Here is a 10855-nt window from a genome sequence, read left to right on the forward strand (position 1 = left end):
GTCTTTTCATTTCATTATCAAGCTTTGTTCAATGCAGTCAATATCTAATTATGTTTTTAAAAGTTAAGTTTGGGATCTAAATTACTTATAAATACAGGGATATTCTTAGGGATTTCTTTGAGATATAGTCCCATTATTTCTCATTCACTTGCCTTGAGCTATGAGAAAAACAAATTGAAGCTTTAAGAGTTGTCTCAAAACACAACTTCTTCTAAACTGTCTTTGGTCCGTGAGTTTTGAGAGTTCTCACAGTGGGTTTGATGTGCTAGCTGTCTGTATTCATAAAACTAAATGAGTAATTGGCAAGTCTCTGTTTTGCTTTGTGCTGTGGGTACAGGAGAAGAGAAATGAAAGGGGCAATGGGGGAGAAGGTAGAAGGGAAAGAAGAAAATAGAAAGGGAGTAAGAGAGAAAAAGGTGGTGATAATTGAGTAGGAAAGTGAAAGAAGAAAGAAAAGCAAAAAAAAAAAAAACAGAAAAAAAGGCAAAAAGATCAATTTCAACAGGTCTTGAAACATAACCGTTTCAAGAGGAGATAAGGAATCTGAGTGTTCCATAATTTCTTGTCCCATTAACCAAACCCACCAATTACTCAATTTCTACCTCATTTTGACTATGAGGCCGAAACAAATGAAATGCATTCAGTTCTGAATTTAAAACCTAAATCCTGAATTTTGGATTTATGGAACCAAAAATGACCTGTAGCTAGACTACATATTTCCAAAGCTGGCTGTTGTTCCGTGGCATGTCAAGGGTGTCCATGAAGATACAAAACTTTTCACTGGTTGTTTCACTATACTTGAAGGGAGCTTGAAATGAAAGCAATGTTGTTAAAACTTTTGAATGAGGTAAATGTTCTGCACTTAGCAATGTACAGTTGATTCTCATTATTTGTGGTAATTATGTTCTGTAAAGTTGCCTCAAACACAAAATTAGCTAATACTGAACTATTGTTTCTAGGAGGAAGAGTTAAGTTCTTGCAAGCCTGTAGTCACAACATTTTCATCAACTGAAGTACACATAAGCTTGTTTTATGTTTCTATTTAAACACCTTATTGTGTGTGTGTGTGTGTGTGTGTGTGTGTGATTCATTAACATTTAACTCACAGCCAACAGTAATATAACTCATGTCTTAATGAAGCTTATATCGTACACATACTTTCTCTATAAGGCATATCATATTCTACTTGCACTTAGGAACACCAGAAAACACTGCAATACTATGTTTGAGGACCAGTTTAAACTATGAAAGCACCAATAAAAAGCATAAAATATGTGACAAACTACAAAAAGAACACTTGTTTACAGCATGAGAACTGAAACAAGAAGGCAGTGTGTCATTTTGTTTGACCTCAGCTAGGAACATGTGCATTGGGGTGACTCATTTTTTGCCACTCTGCATGTCTTCAAATAACTATAAAATCACCCGCCAGGCATGGTGGCTCACACCTGTAATCCCAGCACTTAGGGAGGCTGAGGCAGGCAGATGACCTGAGGTCAGGAAATCGAGACCAGCCTGGCCAACGTGGTGAAAGCCCATCTCTACTAAAAACACAAAAATTAGCTGGGCATGGTGGCGGGTGCCTGTAATCCCAGCCAATAGAGAGGCTGAGGCAGGAGAATCGCTTGAATCCAGGAGACGGAGGTTGCAGTGAGCTGAGATCGTGTGCCATTGCACTCCAGTGTGGGCAACAAGAGCGAAACTCCATCTCAAAAAAAAAAAGAAAAAAAAAAGCAGCACCAGGAATATCCATTTTGGAGCTATAAGTTAATTTTTGGTGAGTAGGTTAATTAGCAAAAATGGAATCCACAAATAAGGAGGAAACACTGTATTTGGTTTTCCATTCAATTTTGCCATAACCTTTCAACTTTTAATCTGCCTTGGCACTTTGACTTTCTGTAAGTCTACTTGTTCTTGAGTTTCTTTGACTGTATAGGAGGAAGATTATTCCTGTTCCTTCTACATGTCTAGAACTGTATTTGAGTTCTTGGCTTCTTTTTCTCTTTTTTTTGCAGGAGTTGGGGCAGGGATGGAGTTTCCCTCTTGCACTCGTGTCGCCCAGGCTGGAGTGCAGTGGCGTGATCACAGTTCACTGCAACCTCCACCTTCCATGTTCAAGAGATTCTCCTGCGTCAGCCTCCCAAGTAACAGGGATTACAGGTGTGCACCATCAAGCCCGGCTAATTTTTGTATTTTTAGTAGAGACAGGGTTTCACCATGTTGGCCAGGCTGGTCTCGAACTCCTGACCTCAGGTGATCTACTCGCCTCAGCTCCCAAAGTGCTGAGATTACAGGTGTGAGCCACCGCAACCAGCTGACTTCTTTTTCTTAAGTAAAACAAAATAAAGTTAAATAAAAATAGAGGATACTGAATCATTAAAAATTTAGAAAAAATGTAAAGCAACAAAACTTGAAAGACAGCCAAACTGGAAACTGAATTAGTGTTGAATCCCTTCATAAACTTTATCTCACTTACTCATGTCAACCTTTGTACTGAGTATTTTATAAGTGCACCAAGAGGTTAAGAGATGTATCCATGGTCAGATAGTTAAGTCATAGGACCAAGACTTCAAATGAAACTTTTAGATTATAAATTCCATCCACCTTCTATAAATAGAATTAAAAGAGAAGACACAATCATTCATGAAGCTTTGATTAAAATGTGCAAAGTGAAAATGTTTCTTATATTTGTTTATAAAGCCCACACCAGATAGCCCCCACAATAGTTGAGTATAAAATATTAATCTTACAGGGATATGTTAAGGCCATTCTCACAAGGGGGAAATATAGACAGTCATTGAGAGAAATATAAGGCAATGCTTTTAGGGAAAAGTGCACTAGTTGTAACTTTGCTTGTAAAAGGGAATACCCTGGCTTGTCAAGAACGACTTAGGAAAAGGCTCCTGAAATCACTGTAAACTATATTCTCAAGTTATCAGGCCCCAAAAGTAGGGTGTTAAAAGGTAAGTGAGGCACACTGGAAACTGAGTCCTCTGACTACAGTGGACAGCTGAGAAGCTCCAGTGTATCTTGCCCAGTAGAAAATTGGGCTAAGTTTGCTACATTTGATTTTCCAAGAGAATTTGGAAATTCTCTTTTGTACATGAAATTTCCATGGCAGAGACAGTCGATGCTCACTTCAAGTCCATGAGCTCCCTGTATTTCCCAGCCTCCTTCCACTGCAGTCAGGTGTGGGGCTCTGTGACCATTCTATCCAATAGTTAATGGCCTGTGAGCAGAAGTGAATGAGATATAAACCACCAAGGCCTTCTTCCTCCCTCCTTTCTCTCCCCCAATCTGTCTCTCTCTCTCTCTAGGAGTATGAGTTGGTATACCTCAGGCTCCTATTATCCTTCATCAGTTCTCTCCAGGATGTCCCAGCTGCCTTTGAATTTGAAGTATAACACTTCTTTACATTCTGAAAGTCAAATTGGCCATCAAGGCATGTGGCAAAGACCAAGAGTTGTGCCCCAATATCCATTCTTGCCTTCTATGCTTCTTTGGTACTAGACTTCAGACATTCACATGAATGTTCAGAGTAAAGGCTAATTTTCAAGCTACCCTCATTGCTATGCGTGGCCCTATGACTAAGTGTTGGTCAATTGGATGTGAGTGGAAGTTGTGTCTGCCATTTTAGGGATGTGCCCTGTCTTGCCCTGTTTTTCTTTGTCTCTCCCACTGGAAACAGACATCATAAAGAGCAATATTGGACCACATGGATGAGAAGAGAACTGTAGTGCCTACTTAACAATGTGGAGCTGCTACGTTAGTCTTGAACTGTTTTGGCTCAGATTGAGAAAAAATAAACTTTTAATTTGTGTAAGCTACTCTTGGATCCTAATGCAGTCACACTGTATCCTAGATAATCCAGGCACTTAGATGCTATGGCTACTGCTTTAACTCCTATCAAAACCCTTGGAAAATAGAGCTAAACAGGTTTGGGAAGTGGCATGACATATCCATGAAGTCTGTGCACTTTGAAGTAAGATAGAACTGACCCTGAGTTTTACTTGGCCACTTCCTAGCTGTGTCTCCATGGCCAAGGTAATTAAAATATCTGAGCTAGGTTTCCTTTGCTTAAAAATTGAGTAAGTAATACATCATTGGATTGTTGTAAAGGTTAAATGAGCTGGTGTATACACAGTTCCTGGCATCTAATAAATATTAAACAAATGCTTGTTGCTATAGCTCAGGAGTCAGACACACTAAGGAAGTTGGAAGACAGGAGGAGAGGGTAGGAATGGCTTCATCTGCTCACCTTGCTTCTGCAACCAGAGGGACTTGCAAACACTCTTCTCTCAGTTTCTGTAGCTCGTGGATAGAAGACGTCATCCCATGGCTGACAGACATCTGGATTTTCTGTGCTGTGCTTATTCATTGAACTTAATCATGATCTCACTTTCTATGCCTGAATGAGTAGAGGCTCCTTCTCCCTCCTTGGGTACAGGTGTTGATGGATTGAAAAGCACTCACTGAGAAAAGATATACTGTGACCCCTCCCAAGCCCGAGTCAATGCGAAAAGGGCTAAAACTGTGCCAAGTGCCAGAGTCCACTGGAAATTTCTGAATCCAGCTGCACACCCAGATGTGCATGTTGACAGGATGCCAAGCCATTACAAAGTCTTGAGCAATGCGCAGTTCCAGGGCCCAGTGAGCTGGTGCCAAGGCTTCGACTGCCACTCCAGAAAGCCAGCAGCGGGGCAAGTGGGAGAAAGAATGCTCATTGAAAGAAGAAATTCTTTTATGTATGGTTTCCCTGCTGACCAATGACATCTCTACCTTGCTAGTGTCCCACCTGTCCTCCAAAGTGGCTGACCCCACTGGAGATTGTTGCAGGCTGCAGCCATCTTGATGATGAAAATTGGCATCATCTGGGAGGAACTCTGACTTCGTAACACTTCCCTTGAAAGCCATACTGTGTAAAACTAACTGCAGAGATGCAAACTTTCTTGTTGGAAGCATTGGCCTGTGAAGGTAATAGAGAGCTATAGGGAGAAAAACAAATTGGTGGAGGAAAAAGTGACCTATACTGCCATCTGTCTGTCTGGAAGAGCATAGGTGACTCAGTTCATTTCACATTTACCTCTCTTCAGCATTCAGCTAAGGTAAAGAAAAAATGGAGTGAAATAACTTGGATCAAATGTCTGTCAGCCCCACCCCTCAGCTTCTCGATTATTTCATCCCTCCTCCAGCCCAAACACATCTTTCTCTCACATCCTGATAGAGGCATTTCCATCTGTTTGCAAAACCTCACATTCCTGCCGTAGCAAGTTGGAACTCAGAATATTGATACCCATTCTCTCTCCACTACTGTGTTCAAAACTGTCACCATCACAGGGGACATCAGGCCTTGGTGAACTTGTCTTGGAATCCAGCTTCCAAGCACAACATTGTTTCAATGGGAAGGGAACTCATTCTGGGTCCAAACAAAAAGCTGGTAGGTGACCTTAACGAATACAACCACGACATGTTTAAGACTGTCTGCACACGAAAATCAGCAAACATCAAAGATAGCGTTGCACAATACAGAGTGTGGCACATCCAGAAAGTTCAGGGGGAAAGAAATTGCAAATGTAAGGGATAGAGTCAAAGACTGCATTTTAAGTTTATTTCCACCCAAACTGGTTCCTCCTCTGCCATGGAATAAGGAACAACTCAGCAAAGGGAGAGAAAGAAAGAAAAGCAATGAGGAGTTTCAACCGCCTATTCCTTCAGGGGAAAGCTGGTGTGTGCTTTTCCCAAACTCAGCTATAGGCAGAAAACCAGAAGTGAGGCCGCTTCATCAGGAAAAAGAGATGCAGACAGCCCAAGTTACACAAATCCCTGAGCCTTGTCTGCACAAGGGTGTTTCATTTCATGTGGCTGCTCAGTATGTAAAGGATGAAAGTCTCATTTTAAGTAAATAGTGACATGGACTGTGTTGTTGATTAACAACCAACCATGTCTCAAGTCCAGCTCTCTCCAATGAAAAGCACCAAGAAAATACAATCTTCGGAAGAAAGGACTTGACAGAAACCACAGGCATGAAGTTGCATGGCCAGTTCCTGTTTGGGAAGAGCAACAGCACATTTGGACTCTGAATTACCTGCATTTGGCCGGCCATGTGGTCTCCAAAGTGGCTGTTTTTCTGAAGTCTCCATTGTGCATGGACGGACACACTCAGGCTTGCCTTCTTTCTGATGCCTTTTTGAGTGATGGCAAGAGCTATGTGAGTTCTCAGGGTGAGCTCTTTGTGTACAGGTTTGGTGTAAATAAGCATTCAGTTGAGCAAAGGTAGTTCTTACCAAGCCCTTGGCCATCACAAGACCACCTGTGCTGGAGCAGGCTGGGGCTGCGGAAAGGTTGGGAGTGAGTCTCCAGCTTCCCAAGAAGGAGTGACATGGTCCCTGCCGAGAAGGAGTCATTTTGTTCATTCCCAGTCTCTCTCCTCCAAATTTTCAACCTCATTCCCACCTATGAGAGCAGTATTTTGGATACATGGAGCTCTCAGAGTGCCTCATTCCTACAGTTTCCAAAGGCCCTTCTCAGTCCTCCTATTTTCCATAAATGTAAGATGTGTTTCCAGGATCACCAGCTGCCTACTAGCAGGAACGACCAAGGTGATCAATAAAGCACAGCAAGACCTTCCTTTTAAGCCACCCCAGCATGTTGCATTTCTAGAGCAAAGGAAGGAATGGGACTGAAGGCATAGCTTTGTTTGTAGGCTTTCATGTGCACCAGAATATACATTGAGGGACATGCCACACAATGTGTCTGTTTTTAAAGTGTTCGTTCTAGGCCGGACACAGTGGCTCACACCTGTAATCCGAGCACTTTGGGAAGCTGAGGCTGGTGGATCACTCCGAGGCCAGGAGTTTGAGACCAGTTTGGCCAACGTGGTGAAACCCCATCTCTACTAAAAATACAAAAAAATTAGCCTGGTGGCAGGTGCCTGTAATCCCAGCTACTCGGGAGGCTAAGGCATGAGCCTCTCATTTGAGCCTGGGAGGCAGAGGTTGCAGTGAGCTGAGATCATGCCACTGCACTTCAGCCTGGGCAACAGAGCAAGACTGTCTCAAAAATAAAATAAAATAAAATGTTCACTCTAAAACGATTTGATTAACACACTGTTGACAACTGAGTTATCTGCTATGAACAATAGAAAAAAATGAGTTAAAGAAAGACCATTGTCTTGAACTACTGCTCTCAGAATGGTGGTCTCAAATTGTACAGAGCTCAACCTGCAAACGCTGGAGCTCTCATCCCCTGGGGGGCTCTTAAATGGCCTGGAGGGTTTCCATAAGTGGGCCTGCAGTTCAATAAGTGGGCCTAAAGTTCAAAGCCAATTTTCAAAATAAAGAAACATTCTCCCCAGGCTCCGGACACCTTGCAAATAGGAAAGTGGACCTCTGATGGTGATTCAAAAGCATTTCAATCTCATTCTCTAAGTCTTGTGACTGGCCATTCCATAACTCCAAATGCCTTTGGCTTTGAAATTTCCTCCCAGGATGCCTGCCTGGCATGTAGAAACTTCATTTAGCATAGCGCAGGTGGTCTTGTGCTGGCCAAGGGCTTGGTAAAAACTCCCTTTGCTCACCGGAACCTTTACCTACACCAAACCTGTACACAAAGAGCTCACCCTGAGAATTCACACAGCTCTTGCCATCACTCAAAAAGAGCATCAGAAGAACAAGAGAAGATGGCAATCACCTGAGGTCGTGAGTTCGAGACCAGCCTGACCAACATGGTGAAACCCCTTCTCTAATAAAAATACAAAAACAGCTGGGCATGGTGGCGCATGCCTGTAATCTCAGCTACATGGGAGGCTGAGGTAGGAGAATCACTTGAACCCGGGAGGCAGAGGTTGGGGTGAGCCGAGATTGCACCATTGTACTCTAGCCTGGACAACAAGAGTGAAACTCCATCTCAAAAAAAAAAAAAATTTGAGGTAGGCTATGTTCAGAATCTCAAAAATATTTTCTTAGAAAATAAAAATAGTTGCTCTAAATTATGTCTCTTATGTTTTATGTTTTTTCTTTTTTTATTTGTCTTAAATTTTTTAATGAAGGAAATAATGTTAGTAAGAAAAACACATTTATTTGAGAATATTGGAAAAATACCTAAATGAACAAACGGGTGAGAAAAACTGTGAGCTACCTATGCAAAGGAAGCCACAATTTACCTTTTGCATCTTTTTTTCCAGCCTTTTTGTTATACATGTTTTGTGTAATTGAAACCATACTGTTTTATTTTATTTATTTATTTTAGATTCTGCTTTTTACACTTAGTAATGTGTAAAAAGGTCAGTGTGGCTGGAGCAGAGATAACATAAGCATTTCTCTGTGATATTAAAAAATTGTTGCATGTTAGAGAGCACAGATGACTCCCAGACAGAATGAAGGGATAGATTTAAAAGGAATTTAATGACCTTCATATTTGGAACTACAGGGATTGCCGTAGAAACCTTAAGGTGAACCCACGGACAGGTCTAGCTACAATCACAGGGACTGAAGAAAGGGATAGAGTCAAGATACCACTTCTCAGAAAGAGAGGCATTCAGTATGAGTTGAGTGAAACACATTGGAGGTCATAAAGCTGGAACTTTACACCCAGCTTCCAGAAAGCAGAAGACTTAAAACTACCCAATACAAGTTCAACCTTCTTATTTTATAAACAAGAAGAAACTGGATCCATAATGATAAAGTGACTCACGGTAAGCCCCATCGAGTGGAAGTTTGTGAAAGACTCAAAATGTTCTGACATTGGATCCAACATTATTTGGTCTGCGTCTTCCTGCCTTTTCTTCCACTTGCCTTCTCCCACACTCCACGTTGGTGTACAAGTGGGAATCAACATGTGTTATAACCATCTCACAGGGAGATGAGCTCAGATGGTTAATGGATGTGAAAACTCTTTGACAATGGGAAAACGACAAAAAACTAAAGCTTTATTGCTGCTGCTGCTGCTGCTGCTGCTAGTTTCCTACCTACTGAGGATAAAGATGAATGCAGCCACCTTTGCCTCATTTAATGTATTCATTCAATAAACATTACTGAGTGTGCCAGGCACTGGGTGTAGGCATTAGGTATACAACAGGGAACAAACAGATAAAACGCTTATGGAGTTTATAGTCTAGGTAAGACACCAAAGATGAACAATAAATTAAGTTACAGCCTATGATAGTTGAAGATAAGTGATAAGGAGGAATAAGTAGGCAGAGATAAGATATGCAATGTTCTGGAAGGATGTTAGATAAGGCCGCTAGGGAAGGAAGCCGTGTGTATATATGGGAAAGAGCATCTAGGGACAGAGAATAGCAGGGGCCAATGCCTTGAAACGGGAGTGTGTCTGTGCTTTTGAGGACCAGGGAAGAGGTCAGTGTGGCTGGAGCAGAGATGACATAAACAAAGGCATGATAGGGGCCCAGATCATGTAGAGTTGTGGAGATGAATTTACTGAGGGAAGATAGTAGATGGTTCTGAACAGAGGAGTGATGTGGTCTGACTTCAACTTTAAAGAGGGTCTCTCTGGCCATATAAAGAATAGACTCAAGGGAAGTGCGAGGGTGGGCAGGAGAAGGTTAATTCAGCAGGCCTGGTTTGCTGAAACCCTGCACACTCAAAAAAAGAAAAGAAAAAAGAAAAGAAAAAAAATGCCTGAGGGTTGTCTTAACTCCCTAAGCTGCTCACCCCCCTCTTCCCCTACCCACCCACCCACACACAGTGAGGGCCAGGAGACAAGCTAGGAAGCAGATGCACTCATCCAGGTGGCAGAGCAGGGTGGCATCTGCCATGATTTTGTCCCATCAGTGTCCTGGGATTTCTGTTGACTCTTTTGAAACTCCCTGGCAAGGGAAAGATACCTTTCATGAATGTCAATTGATGAAATCCAGAATCTCTTTATTAAACGGCTAATTCTGGTCTGATCTGTCAGAGAATCATTTCTGTTTTTTCCCCAGTGAAGAAGTTCTTGAGAAACTTGGTATCTCTAAGATGCTAAGCAAAAAGACCAAGGTTTCTTGTTTCTCTGTTGGTGTGAGCCAGCAGGTCTGCATCAGGCAATGGATGCAAGTGTCATTGGAAGTGCCTGGGAACAAGGAGAAACCCATAGCATTCAGATTTGTCTCTGATCTCCACCTCCACAACATGGCCACTAGTAACCTCATCATTATTTCAAATGGGTGGACAACCCACTGGCCTTGTAACCCTCCCAAGGATGGATTTTGACTTGACTTTCCTACAAGTCTCCCAAGTGTAGGAAACTTGGGAGAGCAGGAGAAAAATAGATCAACTTCTACTTGAGTGGGGAAATTATTCCATTTCTATATTCTAGATCATTTTATTTTTATTTTTATTTATTTATTTATTTATTTTTTGAGACAAAGTCTTGTTCTGTCACCCTGACTGGAGTGCAGTGGAGCGATCTCGGCTCACTGCAACATCTGCCTCCCAGGTTCAAGAGATTCTCCTCCCTCAGCCTCCTGAGTAGCTGGGATTACAGGCACCCGCCACCATACCCGGCTAATTATTGTATTTTTAGTAGGGACAGGGTTTCACCATGTTGGTCAGGCTGGTCTCGAACTCCTGACCTCATGATCCGCCCTCCTCGGCCTCCCAAAGTGCTGGGATTATAGGCGTGAGCCACCGTGCCCTGCCCCATTTTCTTTATTATAATTTTCACCTGGAATAGTCACAACAATGGGGGTATATTAATGAATTGTACTGATGGGTGCTTGGGATAAAAATGCAATGAGTGTTTGTAGATGAAGTGCAAGCCTATATGAAGTGCCTGTTCCATAGCAAGATTTGGGGAGGAGAGCATAATGTGCTTCACACAGCTGCGAAGCTTTGGAGAACCTAAGGGCTTTTATAAACAG

This window comes from Gorilla gorilla, chromosome 13 (assembly GCF_029281585.2).
Source record: "Gorilla gorilla gorilla isolate KB3781 chromosome 13, NHGRI_mGorGor1-v2.1_pri, whole genome shotgun sequence".
NCBI classification, from domain to species: domain Eukaryota; kingdom Metazoa; phylum Chordata; class Mammalia; order Primates; family Hominidae; genus Gorilla; species Gorilla gorilla.